The 19,705-nt window shown below is 40.9% G+C and overlaps 1 protein-coding gene across 1 annotated transcript in view; it reads right to left on the reverse strand.

The window, feature by feature from the left end:
* The window catches only part of stk32c (serine/threonine kinase 32C), a 79,399-nt gene that overhangs the window by 57,956 nt on the left and 1,738 nt on the right, over positions 1–19,705 (reverse strand). The window lies entirely within an intron of this gene.

Raw genomic sequence — 19,705 nt, forward strand, 5'->3', positions numbered from 1 at the left:
TTTTTTTTTTTTTTTTTTTAAATCTGAAGCAATGTTGTCTTTTCCCTCTATTTTCTATAGGTTTCTATAGGTTGCTGTGGGCTTGTCTATACCTGCTGAATGTAACCGCTGTGAAACAATCAGGAAATAACTTTTTAATTCTCTGATTAATAACAACTTTATGGAGGCCGGCGCTCTCTGTTATTGTTACTCTGTCTCTCTACCAAAGCTCTCTCTCTGTCTCTCTCTCTCTCTCTCTCTCTCTCTCTCTCTCTCTCTCTCTCTCTCTCATATCATCGGACACAAATCAAATTAAATTTCTAAGTGTCTCTGTTTTGCAGTGTAAATTGCAAGTCAGACACAGATTTAGAAGCTGGTACATGAAATAAACAGTGAGAACACACATGGGTAGATTATTAGAGTTTAGTCTGTGAATCCTCCTGGATAGTCTCTGCTAAAAGACTGCGACATGCAACATATGCAAAGATGTGGCTGCACTTAAATTTAAAAAAAAAAAAAAAATATTCCTAGATTTAGTCAAATCGCATTTGCACTACTCTTTTTTTATACTGCTCTATTTAAAAACAAATGGCTTGAATTTGCTGTATTTATTCATGTTTTACAAAAGGTTTAACCTGAGCCAGGCCTTACCACAATGATAAGCATATCACAGCCATGCAGGTGTAGTATGATATTATTTTATTTTTTATATAACAAACTGGTATCGGATCAGTACTCGGTATTGGCCGATACCCACAGCACAAGTATCAGAATCGGTATCAGGAGGGAGAAAATGACATCGGAACATCTCTCATCTCGACAGAACAAAAGCTGGTTTTCGTAATTTGTATCTTTCATGGTCAAGTGGCGCTCGAGAGAAACCAGAAAGTTGATGGTGAGTGCGGTTAGATTGTGTCTGCAGTCACTATTTTGGCTCCATCGAATGCTCTCAGGTTTCAGTGGATGCTGTGCAAAAGACTATGGCCAAACTCTGCAGACAACTGCAGCATGTAGTGTGATAGTGTGAGGGAATTTGATCTACCGTGGAGACAGTGACAGAACATCTTTTCCTCTGTAGGGGCTAGAAGCTGCTGACACACCAGGATGATATGCTGAGTGGGCTCCACAGGGGTCCTCAATAGGCGATTGGCTCCTGTAGAGCAGCTGATATTGGCATGAAGCCCGTGTCAAGGGGCATTGAAAGTGTGAGCTTTAGAGGGTCTGAGTGAGTGTGTGTGTTGATGCACTTAAAACCTGTAATTGAGCCAAAGTCACACTTCAGACCTCACTAAAAGGACTCTCCATCTAATCATAAAGTAGAGTTGCACACTGGCCTGACATTCTGGACCAACCAGGCCATTAGGAACTTTCCTGGTGCTGCCGATAGCCAGTCCAGGCTGGATGTAGTGGAGACTAAAACACAGTGGCATAAATTCCGAATATGTATTAAAGCTGCAGATCAAAATATCAGTTTTCACATCAGGTTATTGGATGTTTCTTGCCTGTGGGAATCCTTGGTAATGTCTCATCTTATGTATTTATGTACAAAGGCCTGTACCACAAACTTTCTGTCAGAAAGAACCAGATACACAGTTATCTGTTGTTTCGTGACCATCCAAGCTGTGAAAGTGCTCCAACTGTTTGTCGCCTCACATTCTGTGGAGAAAACAAACAGGATTTTCTCTTCCAGAATCAGGGGAACCCCAAATAGTATATTCCATTTTGAAGTTCTATAACATCCAATAAAGATACGTCTTCTAATCATCTGTCGTCTTGCCTTTAGCTTCCCCTCAGTACTGGCATTTCTAGAGATTACGGCACCTCAACTGCATTACAACAACAATATTTGAGGGCTGCTTAGGGTCTCCAACAATATAAAACCTGAAGATATTCAACTTAAAATATAGAGAGAAAAGCTTCACATTTAAAGCTGAAGTTTGGTATTTTGTCTGACAAATTAATTAATTTATTGATTGTTGAAATGGCTAATTAGTGTACTGTAATTTAAAAATCTATTAATTGTTTCAGCATTACTTTGAGATGGACCTGTTCTCAAATCTTTCTAGTTCTGAGCGACTACAATAACAACAAGCCAATACCCTTGTTAGTTGAACGGCGGCGTGTCTTCATACAAGGTGATCAAAAGCTCAGCTTATTTCTATAATGATTGTAAAGCATACAATCAATTGTAATACGGTGGATGATAACAGAGTGAAGTGGGGAGGCTAGTCAAGGTGAACCATGTGGAGGACACTTTCATTACCATGAGAAATACATTATGCAACAAGATCATTAACCTTACTAATTATACGCTGGGAAATACTGTATTTCAGGGGGGCCTGGAGAGGCAAAGCAATTTTCTTTAACATGATCGGTTTTAATAAGTAAGGCAAAACAAATGAGCAGCTCATGCAACAACAGTCAGATGACAGGGTCTGTATCTATTCTTCAAAGATGAAAAGAAAATGTAATATTACAAGCCAGACATTACTGGAACATAGTCAGAACAAAAAGAAAATTAATGCAATTAACGGCTGGACGACATGTTGACACATTAAAAACAAATTTTGAATTATTGTATGTGGTGCAAAGTTTCTATAGTCATATTTTTAGCATTAATTATGAATCCTAAGATAATGTAATTTTCATGAGACGTTCTTTATTAATCACCATCACAGTCACTGCTCCCGGCACAAAGAGGTTTGCGTGAGGGGAGGAGGGGTGGCAATTTATCAAGAGCGCAGATGCTGATGAATTATGAGTACAACTTTAACACAAGTACCTGCAGTTTAAATAGCTGGGGTATGATTCACTACAAACAGATGCTTGCCGCTTCAAGGTTGTGAGTTTGTTATTTATGCAATGTCACTGGCTTGAGTTAAGTTGGATGGGTTCACTATCATAAGGTGTGATAAACACAGTAGCTGCAGTGTAGGCAAGTGTACAAATTAGCCCAGGATATGCATATTCATGTGTCACTGTTTAAATTCCCAACTTGAGCTAATCAGTGTCATTTTAAAATGTTAAAATGTCTCTAGCTTTGCTCGAAATTACAATCAAATAGATGAATGAAGGGCAGTCGGTAGTGTAGTGGGTTAAGTGGCCGCCCCGTGTGTGAAGGCTATAGTCCTCGCCTGGTTCGAATGGTTCGAATCCCGCATCGGACGCCTAATTTACTGCGTGTCACTCCCCCTCTCTCTGCCCCCTGCTTCCTGTCCGTCTTCAGCTGTCCTATCATTAAAGGTATAAAAGGCCCCAAAAAAAAAATAGATGAATGAACATCTGATGTAGGGTTTCCTTTTTTCAAGATTTTTTAAAAATACACCATTCTCCAATTTTCTCAAAACACAACAAGTTGTCTTTCAAGAACACATGACTGTTATCTACTACAGAAAATAACAGGAATTCAATTAGGTTTAATGTAAAACCACTCAGAGAGGAGAAGATTACGTATTGATGAATTCCTCAGAAAATGAAAACACAGCAGACAACATCTCATTCTCCACTACGTGGCCTCCAATTTCACTCCAGGTTTCCCAAAGAGGCTATATCTAACTGGAAGAGAAACACCACATGATCAATAAACTAGACCAATGATACTGTTCTACTGTCACTTGAAATGGATGCATCAATATGAGCTGTGGGATGCTACCAAGGAATGAGAAGTAGGCAAAGCACTATCCTAATGGGGGAGGGGCAACCTAATACCTTCGATGTCAGAGCTCGAGCACATTGATCTACGCGATACCACTTAATACGATGCAGCCATGGCTCACCGTGCTCATTCCATTCATGACTCAAAGTGTTATGCTGAGTTGGGCTGAATTGGAAAAGGCAAAGATTGAAGTTCTGTCACAGATACTATTAGATATAAAAATAAACAACTTACCTCACATGATAAAGGCGCCACTGAAAAATATTGACACATAAATGTTTTACCATTGTTATATATTTGTTCTAGGAATGTAAGAGGGTTGGTGGGACTGCAGATCAAACTGAGGATCTATTTCTGCAGTTTGAAAAAACAAGTTTTTTTGTTTAAAGGTTGGTATTAGTGCCTGATTATTGTTGCATTTATGGGAGCCATATTGGAGTCAAAAAATTTGGTAATGATATGTTGGCCTGTATTTGCTTTTTAATACAAATGCATGGCATAACACAAACATTTTCAACAGTTGAATTTGGTTATTGTATTTATTGATTTATTAGTTGTACACTAGGCAGAACCCCACCGGGCTCCATGCCCGACACTGCTTTGGTCCATTTGCCACACGACTTCAAACCGCACCAGGAGTATTTCAGAAGTGGAGCATTTTGCCTGCAAGACTCTGTTCACTTGCTCAGGTTTGTTACATTTTCCTAGGTGTATGTGCCTCTAAATATGTAAATATGCTAATTTTGCACAAGGCGTTTTATTTCTAAAACATATGTGTCTGACTTCAGGCCTGTTCAAGCTGCTCCTGAAACAGACCATGGTGCTTCTGGTTTAATACATTGACTAGAATGCACAAAAGGACGCAGAATTCAGCCATTAGTCCACATGCATGGGTCCCAATGGTTCTCAACATCGCTTCTTAGAGACGTGGTCCATTGTTCACACAGACTTCCTGTTCAGTAGGGAATGCTGAAGAGCCAATTTCAACAAGTGGCTAGTTAAGAAAGTCTGAGGTTTTGTAGCCTGTTAGCGCTAAAAACATATTAATGAAGTAATATTAGGTTCTTTATCTCTACTAGATGAGTTTGTGAACACAAATAAGCTTTTTGAGTTGATAGAGTACTGTTGACCATGGCTACAGTTCACCACGATTCTTTCAGAACACACAGATGTTGGGTGTTACTTCGTTGAACAACTTCTGCCTTTGGTTAATTTATCACGATCAAGATGCAACCGGCAAAATGTCTGTAATGAAGCTGGAAAACGCAGACATGCCTCAGGTTCTGATTATTGACTACCTGCTTTGATGATTTCATTGTTGTCCTAACTATGCGTGTCAACAGATGCACAGCGTGAATAAAAGCCTGGCATAACTGGCACCGAATTAATCATTATTTCAATGAAAGGTAAAAATGTTGGTAGAGTGTAATAATTAATAAACATCAAAGTGATGCTCAATCTTTTCAAAATATAAAGCAGTTTGACACAAGACACAGAAAGTAAACTCTGAAATGTTAATGCAGAGTACATTTAGAGTATGACCAGGCCATCAAATCACACTGAGTGAATGCACCCTGTGTGGATAAGCCCATTGGACTGGGATCAAAAAACCTCCTAGCATCGATCCCTTCCTGTTCTGTCTTTAGAGAGTATGCTTCTGCTTCTAATCCAATCCTATACTGTCTGCCTCTGTACTATGTTATCAGCCTGTGTACAAGCTATTCCTCAGATTTTGCTGACAGGTTTCCATTTGCATACACAGTGCACATAACCACTATGCCGTATGCTTGGCAGCTTTATAGCATCAACAGCAGGCACGGGCGGATATGATGATATATGGCTACATACTTTGCTTTTCATAGCAGTAGTTTTAGCATCTCTACACAGACACTGTCAGACGGATCAGAGTCGGGTTGCATGTGACACTTCACTGTGCATGTGACACCACACAGTGGCACCAGGTTTATAGTGTAGTAAGAACTGCAAAGAAAAAACTGTTTGCTTGGCTCTTCTCCCACGTGATTACTGAATATTTTATCGCAATAGTAAGCCATATTTCACAGTCTGTAGTAGTCGAGCTACTGCCGGGACACACTTGGGTCTTTGATTGTGAGCATCCAATCAAACGCATTGAGAGGCACATGCAGGGAGACTTACTGTACTTTACAACTCGCTGTAAATCCAACAATATTTTATTATTGGCATCCTCCGTTTCTCAAGCTATCTCAGCGATCGACCATAGGCCATCTTGATCTTGACCTTCGCACTGATCTTCTTTGATGTTTATTGATGGGACCCTCATTACAAGATGGGAAGGGAAAGACTCACATGTTCTTTTGATCAGCACGGGGGAAGGCTGCATGTGCCTTGGATGGTGATAAAGGGAATATGGTGGCTTGAATCATCAGCGTTGGCAGCATACGTAATTTCAAGTAGTTGAAGTTTTAAGAGCAGGCTCTTAGTGGTGCTTCTTGCACGAATGAAAGAGTTGGAGAAATGTGCATCAGAGGAAAGAACTCGCTTGTTTATAATAAAGATAGAACTACTGCCTCTGTGAGGAGTTCATTAAAGCATGGTGTTTCTCTGTTGACCTTAGAGTATGTAGCTAAGTTTACTTCTATAACTGAACGAAATCGTTCACCGTCTTAAAAATTTCAAACCGACTGAACAGGAAAAGTGCCTCTGCAGCGTACTGAAGGCCACGCTTGATGAATCTGTTTACTTAAATCACTATCATCACTGAGCAGCCATCATCATCATTTTCCCCTTGTACACTAGAGCACTAATACAGCCTAATTGCGGGCTCTCTAAACAGAGCATGTCTTGAATATTCATGAGCGCTACAGAGCTTATTGTCTCTACAGGCGTGACAATTTCAACTATCTCAACTGATAATTGGGAGAGAGGATAAGTTGATATGCACCCATGTGTGTACCAGTGCAACTCAACATTTAATTCCAGTAGTGAGTTGGCGATCCCTGCAAGCCGACTGTGTCATGTGGTCTCTCTTTGAGACTCCTTGCATGTGCATTAATTACCCTGAGAGTGGCTTTTTTGATCTTCATCTGCTGGACGGCTTTATTACGATACAAAAGAATCATGCTGCTGCAAAATTAAAGCAGCCATTAAGGCTTGATCTGGCTGTGTTTGTGTACCTCACTAATGTGATGAACATCTATTCAAAAAACAACTAGTGGGGCATGTGATTTATACACCGTACCTGGTTGCTAAGGTTACTAACCCAAATTAGACTGGACTTGGACTGCTGGTGCCTAAGGAAGATCAATAGAGGACATAGATCAGGGATGTGCACATCAACTGCCAAAGTTTTATTGGGTGTTTCATTGCAGACCGATAGAAAGTACAGATTTTCTCCCTGCGCAGTCATGCCTGTTTATGTCTCCATCCATCATTCACCTGGCCCACACACACTTTCTCTATGAGGATGGAGAAACTGGCCAATAATCTTGTTTGCCATGGCTATTTCTGCATATCCATCAATCTTACGTCTAACTGTTGACAAAATGTAACTTCAAATATAAAACCAAACACTGTTTTTGACACTAATTATGGTGTGCACTTTTTAAACACAAGGCACTGAAGAGAAAAACACTTACATTTCTTTGGTAAATGAATGTCTGGTGAACTTCCCCACCTCCATTAAAGACCGGCGTGCAGCCATTACCCTGGGCTTTGCTATGGGACATTCTCATTTCAATGTCTTTACAGTCAGTAATTGCCTCTCTATATAGTAGTATCCTTTGTTAGTGGAGTCTGATTCATATTGCCTTCACGTGCATGAGGGATTCACAGGAAACACTGCAGCGTGTAATCCAGCATTACTGTTTTTAATTTGATCTCATTCATATCAGCTTCACTGTTTACTGTCAACTCGCTTCACAAGAAACACAATGTGTTTGTCACTGCGGCTGTGACAAGAATTGTTCATCACAGACACTGTCTGCAAGACAAGATGTGATTTTCTGCTTTTTTTTTTTTGAGAGAGGATTATTTTTACATTTCTGTACAGGAGTCATGGAACCTGAATGAGCAGCTACAGTGAGCTGTCAGATTAACAAGTCACCTCCGACTACTAATCAACTTTACTGTATCCTTTTTTTAAATTAAAACAGCTAGAGTTTGTTTGGTTAGACATAGGGCTGCAACTAAACAATTATTTCTTAATATGAATTCATCTGGAAAGTATCCTCAAGATTATTCGATTGCTTGATCTATAAAATGTCTGAAAATAGTGTCAAATGTTAATCACAGTTTCCCCAGTCCAAGACGAGGTCTTTAAATGTGTAAATTTTAGTCCAAAACCCAGAGACACTTTATTTTAACAGACAAGACCATATTTGAAAACAGCCTTCCTTACCTCTTTAACAATGAAGTAATTGATAATTATCTTTCTGTCGATCAAGTAATCAATTATTCGACTAATCATTGCAGCTCTAGTTACATTATAAATACATATAGTACACCAATTGTTCGTCTGTTTCCAACGAAGTGGCAAAGAGTGTTTCCTCCTAAACTGTGGGTTATTAAACCGCACTTGCCATTGCCACAGTAAACATGGGTGTCTCCAAATCAACCAGGACAGAAGGGAGGATTACAACTTGACCCCTGCATGTTTCCTGCTCTGCCCTGCACTGTCAGATGTATGGGCAGCAGCCACGGTGTGGTCTACTGTTTCACACAAGATGGCTACCTGCAAATGCAAGCAACATACAGATATACTTGCAATCCAACTTCATGTGAGTATGCGCAGTATTGCATGATTGTAAAGTTGAATGAGGTATGAAGAAGCTGCATGGATGTCAAGGTAAATATTCACAAACAGGGAGCCATGTCTCTGAGAATGAAAGAGGAGATGTGAAATTGGACCTCTACACACAGAGAAATCACTACAGGAGGCTGTATCGTACATCTAAAGGCTGTCAAGACGAAGAGGGAGCAAGAGGAGAACACTTCAGAGGAGAATCTGCACTGCAGCATGGGGACTCTCGCATACACAGCACTGTCACAAAGAAACATCATCTGGACCGTGTGAAAACTTCTGAGGTTACCATAGCAATGTGTCCCTTTGTGTGTGTGTGTGTGTGTGTGTGTGTTTCTCTCTGTCTCTGTTACGTTACAGTGCTGCCACATCATCTCCCAGTCCCTGCATTGGCATAATTAATTCACTGTGATTCACAACTCCTGGGCCGGCACATTGTGTATTCATCATGTTTTGGCTCATTAATGAAGCACGGAACGCACAGTACTGGTGAAATACCTATGGCTTATTGTTGCATCTGGGGTCAGACAATACATACAGATTGTCTGCACTGCGAGTCAATGCTAGTGTAAGTTTTTCCAGCAGCATGGTGTTGAGTTTCTCCTATGAAAAAGCAATGGATTTATTGCACAGCCCAGCCTGACTTCTCCAAAGGTCATCATCTCAATCCACCCTCCTGGACCCAGGTCAGCACCTGCATAAGCATTAAAGCTGAAGGTACAGCAAAGCATTTCCACTGCTGGGGTCTTTTGAAGGTGAAACTAGTCACTCACTTATGTGATTGGGTGTTTCAATCATCATTTATCGTTTGAGTTAGTTTTCAGGCCAAAATGCCAAACGTCCCATTTTCCTCTGATGTCAATTGAAATATCTGTGGGTGGTGGACTGTTGGACAAAACAGGCTTTTTTTTTTTTTAAAGTCATGAAATTTAACTGATTCATCGAATCTAATCTTATAATCAAGAAAACAATCTGCAAATGAATCAAATATGAAAATAATTGAGTGTCTGAAAGAGCACACTATATACTATTCACCGCGCTTATTATAATTCTTACGCCCTTTTTTTGGCACGCTACTCGCTACTACAGTTTTTGTCGCACATACACAAAAAAGGTATTAAAACAAGCAGGAATTGACTGCTATGACTTTTCTAAGCATTTTGGCAAACGGTTTGCCTAAAAATCTCGAGGCCACAAATTGCATTCTACAAAAATAATTTATACATAGAAACGTAGGAAAATATGTGGTAGTCGCAGTGATAACACTGCTGAAGCTGTCACACTTACAGTTTTGGCGTGGGACACAAAGATGCGCCAGCAACACCCATCCACAGCCTCATAGACTGCCATGTTAAAAAGGCGGGAAAACTTCTGGAGGAAAGCAGAAGTAACGTTTCTTTGAATCGCTCTTAAGCTCACATTTCTTCATTTTATCGAAACAGGAAGTGCTCAAGAAGCTAAAAGCGAAGCCGGTTCAGTGACTGGAAATACGGTTTTGCCAGAAAGCCTTCCTGTTCAAAGGGGTACTTTCAGCGTTTTGTGGTGTCAAATGTCACAGGAGCAGCTGCGGTTGATCGCTCTGATTAGTGGGCTCCACCTGGCCCCTCTCACAGACACACAGACAAGACAAAAGTCTTACAGAATAAGAGTCCCTTCAAAGTAAAAGACTTAGTAAAACTCTTGTGTCTTTTAGATTTAGGTTTCTGGATCCTTATTCTCCAAATCTTGGTCTTGATTTTTTCCATTTCATTTGAGTAATAAAGAAAACAAAGTATGTTAGAAATAAAACACTTCACTTCCCATATTTTTAAGGTGCAGTAAATCTGTCACTTATCATTAATGGTAAGTGATTCTTTTAGGTAAGAATGAAAAGAACCTAAAACCTCAATATTTCCTCTCTTCCCATGTTGAACGTGCTGTGTTTTATTAACTGAGTTGGATACGTTAGCACTAGCTGTATACTTATATAATTCAGCAGAAAATGTTAAGCCAGAGAAAATTTTGAGCGAGAGAGCTGCTGACACCACGCACATGCATTGACTCATGCAAAACCACCTATGTAGGCAAACTCCCCGCTTCTGACATATTTCAAACCTGTTCTCCCAATTAAGAACTATATCTCAATACTCAACCCCAACTGCTTCCACCACTCTTCCGCATCTTCAGTGGGACTTGGTTTCACAAACCATTGGGCTGTGACACATTGCGGCAAAGAAATTGCCCAAAATGCCATACTAACCTTTCGACTGTTCACACAGGGATACATTAGGGATCTATTTAAAGGCTGGTGGGAGGTGGTGGGAGGGATGTGGTAGAGGCAGAGAAAGAAGAAGAGCTGTCACAAAGAGTCTCAGGAGGACCAGGAAAATTGTGATGGTATGCTGTAAATAGAGATCTATACTGCCCAGTTCTATACTGCTCAGGTATTGAGGTTTGAAAGAAAGATGAAAAACAGCTGTTTTTATTTTTAGCTCCTCAAAAGGTGAATAGTACAGTGACAGCTGAATAATGCATCTTCACTTCCAACACCAGCTGACTTGAAATGAACACAAAAGTGCAGTTGCGTGCTTCAGTGTTTATGTACCACAGATGATTCACCGTAACATCTCTGATCTCAATTTAAGACAATCTTTGAAGACAATGGAATTGTTTAATATGCAAACATACACCCATCAGCCATAACACTAACCACCTGACTAATATTGTGTAGATCCCTCCTTTGCCACCATAACAGTCCTGACCTGTCAAGGCCAATGAAAGTATAAAGAATGGACGTTGTATCTGTGATGTGATCTGTGATTCGTACAGAGCCGTAGTAAAACTCAGTGTGGTGGCACTGGCCTCCGCCATGTTGACAGTTCTGCCTCTTCTGCTTCCCAGCTAATCTATAAATCAGCAAAGACATGGATCATCAGTGGATCTAGCAGTCTGAATGAAGCCTGGGTACTTCTGTAACAGCACCTGTGATTATTTCTGCTGTGAAGTTGGACATTTTAATATAGGGGCTTATGGAGACTGACTCGTTTCGTAGCCAGCCTCAAGTGGACATTCATGGAATTGCTTGCTTGCCGCTTGGTCAAGGCATGGCTTCTAGTGAAGGTGTGCTGTGGTATCTGGCACCAAGACATTAGCAGCAGATCCTTTAAGTCCTGTAAGTTGCCAGGCTCAAACTTGGATTGGACTTGTTTGTCCAAAACATCTCTCAGATGCTCAATTGGATTGAGATCTGGGCAATTTGGAGGCCAGATTTAACACCTTAAACTTGTAGTTGTGTTCCTCATACTATACCATATTCCTTTGCTTTGTGACAGAGCACATTCACTGACAGGTGTCATGATAACAAGATATTCACTTCACCTGTCAGTGGTCATAATGTTATGGCTGGTCAGTGTATGTTGTATTAATCAGAAGATCATGCTTCATTTAAGCAACACTGTAGCTTTGTTCTCCAACTATGGGAGGGTAAGAATATGGCCTGACATGTATGACTGCCTTTAAGTGTGTGTTTAAGGTGAGAGGAAATGGACACTGTGCCCTAGTTCTTTCCCCTTAGCAGCTCCGATCTGAAGCGTAGGCAGGACACATCGTGTTCTGGCCCAGATAAACCTGACTTCTATTAGTCCTCACAGGTATTTAGGACAAGCAAGCACCAGAGATATATATCCAGTTCACCAGTCAGGTGCACGCTCATATGATGCCGCAGCCCAAACCTAATTCTCGAAAAACCCCAACATTATTACACAGCACTCTGAAATCAACCTGAGATGCGTGTCTTTCGACACCTGTAAGTGGCAGCGCGGCTGTTTTTATAGATCCACGCAGTGAAGGACGTTTGTTTGCATACACACTCCCTCGGGGTGTAGCGGGCAGCTGGAAAGGAGGAGTTTCTGTCAGATGTAATAGTGTCACATTTCAGCGGCCATTCACTATAGAGTGTCTTGGGAATGAAAATATGGATGTGTGTGTTTGTGTGCCACCAGTGAGTCAGTGTGATTGCATGTGCATGAGTAACCTGGCTACTGTTAGAGAAACTCTTAATTGGGGGTTGGGATTAAAGAGTAGTCTGGTTAACGTGGCTAGTTACTGCTGGAGAAGCTGACAAGATTCTTACTGCGTTTTTAAAAAAATACTTGGGAATGACCAAGACTTCAGACAGGGGAAGAATTGCTTTATGCAGCTGGATGAAAAAGGACCATTATAACTTGTAGCGATGAATCCTTGTGTCCAAAGTAATAAAAACAAAACTCTTGGTTAAAAAATATAATTTGGGGCAGGGTAGAAATTGCATGTAAACGCTGGTTTTAAAGCAGCACAGATGTAAACACGTTCCCTCATTTTCTTCTTAACCTGATTCTTCTCAGTAACCTTGTTGTTTAAGCATGACAAACCCTCTGGCAACACGGGTGAGCTCAAAGCTCTGCATAAAGAAGTCTGGTGGTGGTGGGTGGTGTGGTATTCTGACTTCAAAGAGGCCGGCCAACGGGCTGGCAGTCCTGTCCTCTCACAGTCATGTGAGGAAGAGAGTCACCTTCCTCTGACCTCATTCTCGCAGTTACAAATAGCCTCCTGGAAAAAATCAAATCTCAGACGGACGGCTATAAAAGAAATTACTTCATTAGAAGTTTCAAAGTTTGCTCAATTTTGCAATCATGGAGATCTTAAGGAAGTAGATTGCTTTTTTGATATTAAGAAACTTTCTACTACTCTGATTATTACTTTGAAGAAGTTATTACCACATTGTATCTTCATATAGATCAATAAATCATTGGAACTGGAAGCTGGACCAGAATCTAATTAGATTTTAGGCTAAGGTTAGCAGTTCAGTCCCACTATTCTTAGAGATCTGAGGAAGCTTAGAGTCCAGTAACCCCAGCCAATGTTACCTCAGAGAAATAAGTTAGTTAGGACCACTGACAGTATAAAACATGGATGGTGTATCCATGACGACACCCACAGATTTCTGTATAGTGGAAGCTCAAAATCTTTGGCTTGGCTGTCACCATGTTGGCAGTCCTGCCTCTGCCGCCTCCGGGCTAATCAAAATATCAGCACAGACGTGGCTCTTTGGCAGACCTGGGGTGGGCTGAATGACACCTGGGTGCTAAAACAAGCCATCTCTAATGGCACTTACCTGTCAATCAAAACAGCCATGCTGTTAATTCTGCATAACTTTGAATCTTAATACAATTTTAACATGGGGCCTTATGAGAGATTGACTCGTTCTGTAGCCAGCTTCTAGTGGCTGTTCGAGGAACAGCAGTCTTGGCACTTCTGCAATGACATCACTTCACAGCTACGGAGATTGCTGCTTGGTTTGGACTAACTAGCTGTTAAAAACGATGCTTTTGTCTTATTTCAGTGTCTTCTACAGTAACTGTTTAAGGTGCTTTCTTTCTAGTCTTCATGTCTGTACATACTCCTTTCAATGTATAAAAAAAGTGTCAAAAGTCAGCCAGAGACAACATATCAAACTATTTCATGACACTAATGTGAGTTTAATTAGCCACTGAGCAAAATCTGATGAAATCCAATCAATTACAGATGAAAGACAGAACGGTAAAGCCTTTACACTTAAAAGTTTAGAGAAAAAACACAAAGCCAACCAGTTAGAGTGCTATTCGTTAAAGTTGAAACAACTCTGACTGCAGACAACGGAGAGAGCGCCGAGATAATCCGAAAACCAGTTTTAATTGGTTTCTATGGGCAATAATATCTGGGTTGGTTGCTAAATTAAACGTAGGAGCCCAGGGTTTGTCTCACTACACTGCACAGAGGCCTCCCCACACAGTCAGATACTACACACACACACACGCCTGTGTATTGAATGGGATTACAAACTACAGAGAGTTTGCATCTGTCAGTCTGTCAAGCAACTTGTGTTGACTCTGCGATTTGCCATCCAAGTCTTTATCCTCTCCGATCCTCCTCATTTGCTACGAGGTTGCCTGAGCATGAGCACAGTGAAAATGTACTTACAGTTTCATTCAGGTTTCCCGCAGGAGCTGGCTAAGCAAGAGTCCTGCGTCTCTTCCCTGTGTCATGAATCTAGTTCAGTAATTGAAGCAGTGGGAATGAACTGAATACGGGCTGAAAGCGGATATTTCTCAATAAAAGAACTGTACGGCTAGACAGCCAAATATTGAACTAACCTCGCTACTGCTGCGAGGGTGCCTACAGGTAACAGTTTTGTTTGCTTTATTAGATGCCCCTCTTATCACTCCAGTCTTTCATTTCCCATGACAAAGACAAGCCAATTTATGGTCAACAATAAAACTCTCCGAGCTAAGACTCTTCTGAGAGGTTGAGGAAGTGCAAATATGGTGACAGAAACAGCCGAAAGTTCAGGCGAAACAATCAGCAGGTCTAAAGAGAAGCCACACACACACACCTTACCAAAGCCACTTCAACTGCATCCTCCTTGTCCTAATCCCTTTTTCCTGCAAACACACACACACACACACACACACACCTCAACAAGCATGAGCGACCTTCCTTCCCTCTGTTGTCACCTTAGCATCAAGCTGAGTTCATCTCTTTGAAGACTCCTTCGCTAAAGCCTGTGCATCACCTGAAGCAAACATCACATCAGGCTGAGACATGGACGAAAAGTAGACAAGAGGCTTTGTGAAGTGGGTTTCTGAAAAATGTGTTCCAAAATGAAAAAGCAACCAGTCAGGAATAAGTAATATCCAGCCTTACAACATGATCACAGGCACGGAAGACATTTTGATATACCACAGTTGGAAAGGTGTATAAATGAATGATGGCTGAATTCCATTTAGCTGCTTCGGTTTCAGGATCCAGGTATCGTGCATTCTGGCTCACTGTCACACCGGCACGGCTCACTGTGACAATTGAACAGAACGGCACCACCACTAATGTTAGTATTAGTGACACCTGTACTTTTCCTACTATCACAAGTCGAAATGCCTGCTGTGTAAAAGGCCTGTGCGGAGCTGTCAACAGTAACAGAAGGTGCAGTCAGTCAGATGTAAGAACACTGTCAGACTTACCAGCAGTCTGTCATTATGACATGAAGAGTCCAACTATGAGGCTGTTAAATACAAACAGAACGGCTTTTAAATGTAATTACTGTAATGAAATATTACTGAGAAGTGTCAAGTTTATCTCAGATGTGATGACTTCCAACTGAACTAAAATCTGAAATTCTGTCGAATGTCTAGTGACACGTCAACTGCTTTCATCTCTACAAATGACAGTTTGACTGTCTTTAGTGCTTACACAGGAACAGACACTTTCAGTTCTTTCATTGCTCATATTTTAACTACGAGTTCATCTGCTCTCATTGATTACGCTCTCATCTAAACATATCTTGACTCTTTTTAACGCTTACACTTCAACCCCTCAAATCAATCTCTGAACTAAAAATAAATAAATTAGCTGTTCATACTCAATTTATTCCAATGACTCCCAGTGCTTACATCTTTCGGTTTATGTAATTAAACCAGCATTCATTTCTTTCAGTTGCCACTTCCAAGCTCAAATTATCAACCACACTTTGACATTTCAGCCTCTCACTGAACTTCAGCTCAATGATACTTTCGGTTTTTGAGTGTTGAAAGGAATTGAAGAGCACTAACTGCTTCGACTGATATGTTGACTTTACTCAGAGCTTACATCAACGTTTCAACTTTATACACTCAACACCAAAACGTTCACATATTTCAGCGCTTCACTGCCATTTCAACTCCTTTTAGTAATTGTATTTTAATTGTCTTTCAGCAGTGAACATCTGCATTTTCTTCAGAAAAAGTTGACATTTCTAGTTTCATCTGATTTTGAAGAGGGTTGCGATGATGTTATGCCGATCACACGTAAATAGTTTTATTTATTATTTTCTATATTTATTTATAGAAAATAATTGTATTATAAATGTCAATATCATCAAAATTTCTGAGTGATGACAGTTTGGTGCTTTGGAAACTGTTGCTGTACATTTGACCATGAGCATTAAATTGCTTCAAAAGGAATACTCCACTGAACAGAAGCCTCACTCTGCGATCAGACGATCCTGCAATATGACCAGGACAGTATTCCCCTCCTCCTGCCTTACTCCTAAGGCCAATTATGGCAGCACTCTGCTGTGGCAAGAGGCCAGTAGCTGCAGGCAGCCATGAAGTTGAGTTGAATAAAGAGAGAAATTGAGAGTACGTAAGAGAGATGAAAGAGCCTGAGTATTCAGTGCAAGTAATCAGCCATCTCTCTCTGCATCTATCTTTATCCTCAGCCAAATCTGCCTCCATTGCCTCATACACTTATCCTTGACAGGCACACACATGCATGCCTACACAAAGAATATAAGTTTATCGTCCACAGAAGTGGAAATTTTCCTGATCAAATGCACACAAAAATGTAACAACACAATAAACAGACAACGCAATTAAAAGCACGTCGCACACGCATGATGACGTGCACATTCGGAAGACTTTGTAAATCCTTTGGAGTAAAAATAACAAGTAACACAGAGTGTGTGCCCATGCTCAATTAAAGCAAGCGTTTGACAATTCTGCACTCTCTCCTGAACACTGTAGCACAAGCGACAAGCGAGTGCCGTGCCAAGTTTCAGATGAGGACTTGGAGAGAGTGAAGTGCTCCTTTGTGTGGAGCCTGGCTAATGGTTAAACTGGTTATACACTCAGTCAGTCAGCTCCTACTGTGTTAACAACTCATTTACATTAGGGCTGCAATTAATTTTTATAATGTTTTCTTGCTTTATTTGTTAATTTATCTGTCATTATCCCAACTGATTCACAAAGCATTATGTCTATGTGGACCCACCAGAAGTTACCAAAGTCCAGAGTGACGTCTTGTGCTTGTACTCCAAATTTTCCATTTCAGTACCTGGAGCAATCGTTTGATATTTCTGTCTGAAAAATGTCTTAAACAATGAATCGATAAGTGGGGCAGCTGTATTCTGGACACACAGCTGCTCAGACTTCATCATTATTCACTAAGGACGGTGGTTTCCAACCGAGGAGTCAGGACCTCCCTAAGGGGACACAAGATACATCTGAGTGGATGATCTGCATGGTTGTACCTCTTCAGGCCACGGAAATTATTCTAATTAAACAATCTGAGAGGGGAAGAACTTCACTTTTAAGTCTGTTTGAGTTCATTTACATATAAAATCAGTGACAAAGGTGCTCAACCAAGGTTTCTTTCCAAGAGTTAGATGAGAAGATCGCTATCATGTCACGTTTTTGTGGTAAATATGAAGCAACCGTAAGCTGAAACAGCCAGCCTGGCTCTGACACAATGTGGTTCAACGGGTGGCTATGTGCTGAACTATCTCTTGGCCAAGTGTAGTGATGTTCATGTTGTACAGCATCTGAAATTTATCAAGCGATGTCCTTTGATTGATGAGCCAATGAGAGAGAGAAAAGACCTCTTTCAAATGACGCTTAAAGACAGGCTAAATGCTAAGTGTCTAACCACCATTCATCTAGCACTGTGACTTTCATGAATTCATTTCTTACCCTGGATGTTGTTGTCGAAGAGTCTTGGCGCAGAAACACACAGGATGTGCACCTCAATCAATTCCACAGCCTTCCTTTGCTAATCAAACTATCTGCCAAAAAAGCCCTTTTGGCAGCTACGCCTGGACATCAACCTGACCGCTTGATTATGTTTGCAGCCTTTTGAGCCAAACCCCGCTCTAATATTACTGCCTAATGTAGGCCATATGCTGTTTTCCAAGAAGCCGACAGATACTGTTTCTATGAGAACCTGACAGGCTGCAAGAGAGTCTTAAGTCAGCATCCACAATGCAGTGTGCCACGGTTTGCTCAGACTGTTATCAGTGCTCGGCAGCTCTCTGAAAGACGAACGGGGGAAAAGAGAAGCGGCTGCTTTTCAAAGACTGTACACTGTGCAGAATCAGTGCTTCACAAGTGTTCATGGTGATCACAGTGACGTTGTCAGTTGTTTCTTTTTAAAAAGCCGTATGTGGCCTCCTTCCACTTTACTCCATGCAAACTGTGCGTGTGCAGCAGAGGATTGTGTTCGTCGCCGCACAAAAGGGGGACAACACTCTGGAGTACATCCTTTAATAACAACATTGTATAACATCAAACGCATCTTTGTGGCAGAGAGCAGAGTGCTCCTCAATTTGCGCATCATGATAGCGGTTGTGACAAAGGCAAGTATGATGAGCACGGCGACACTGGTGATGCAACCGCACCGTCTCTTGACACAGAGCGGGCGGAAAGTGAAATTGAAGCGCGGTAGTTATTAGGTGTTTTTCAGGTCATGCGTAAGTGGAACCTGCCTCATAATGATGAGAGGAAAATGACTCCTGGTGATATTATATTATGTTGGACTGAGGCCGACCCATGCCGATATTAGGGAGCAAAGAATTCTGACATTGAGATATAAGTCGATATCACAATATGATGCAAAAACTTTGACGCCGTGATGTAAAAATTTGTCAGAAAGAATTCATAAAAATACACAAAACTACTGCAAAAATAAAAAAAAACAACAGCAGCAAAGTCAGGAGCATCACCCTGTATTCTAGTCTACCAGATCCTCGTTTCATTTATTACTTTGACAGCAGATGTAAATATTTCTAGCAGCCATCAATTTCTTCCTGAAGGTTCTGAAGTTCAAATTCACTGTGCACTGTTCTGTATTTTATCTTCTTCTTTTTTTAAAGACACACTTTTTTGCAATAATCTAACGTGCTTATCCAACACTTGACACAGGTATGTAATGGAGGAAGTATGTCTGACAGTTTAACCATAAACTTTATAGTCTAAAATGACAGACCAAATAACTCTACATTAAAAACATCATAAATAGAATCATAATCAGCATCTTTTCCTGCATTGTGTCCTGTAAAAACAAGTTTTCATACCAGCACATGTTAGACAAAGCATAGGCAGATACTGATATATATCTGTGACAGGCCAATATCGGCCAACAAACCTGGCACATCGATACAGGGCTCATATGTAAGACGTTCTCACAAAGTATGTGGAGGACCTCTGCCTTGACAGGTTCACCCCCGAGCCTCAAGGTTTCTCCTTTAATTGCATGACAACAGCTATTGGGGCAGAAACATATACAGCCCAGCCAAGGATAACTCTCTACACCTTAACATATATGGACCAATGTGGCCTTGATGAACTGCTGGAGGGGTGAGAGAAAACATAGCACTTAAGGCTGTAAGGCCTGTTCTTTTCCACTCCCCTATAGTAATGTGAATTAGAGCTGCACATTTTACTTGAACACTATTGACAAAATGCTGTAAGCTTAACTGGGTTACCCTT

This window comes from Larimichthys crocea, chromosome III (assembly GCF_000972845.2).
Source record: "Larimichthys crocea isolate SSNF chromosome III, L_crocea_2.0, whole genome shotgun sequence".
Taxonomy (NCBI): Eukaryota; Metazoa; Chordata; class Actinopteri; family Sciaenidae; genus Larimichthys; species Larimichthys crocea.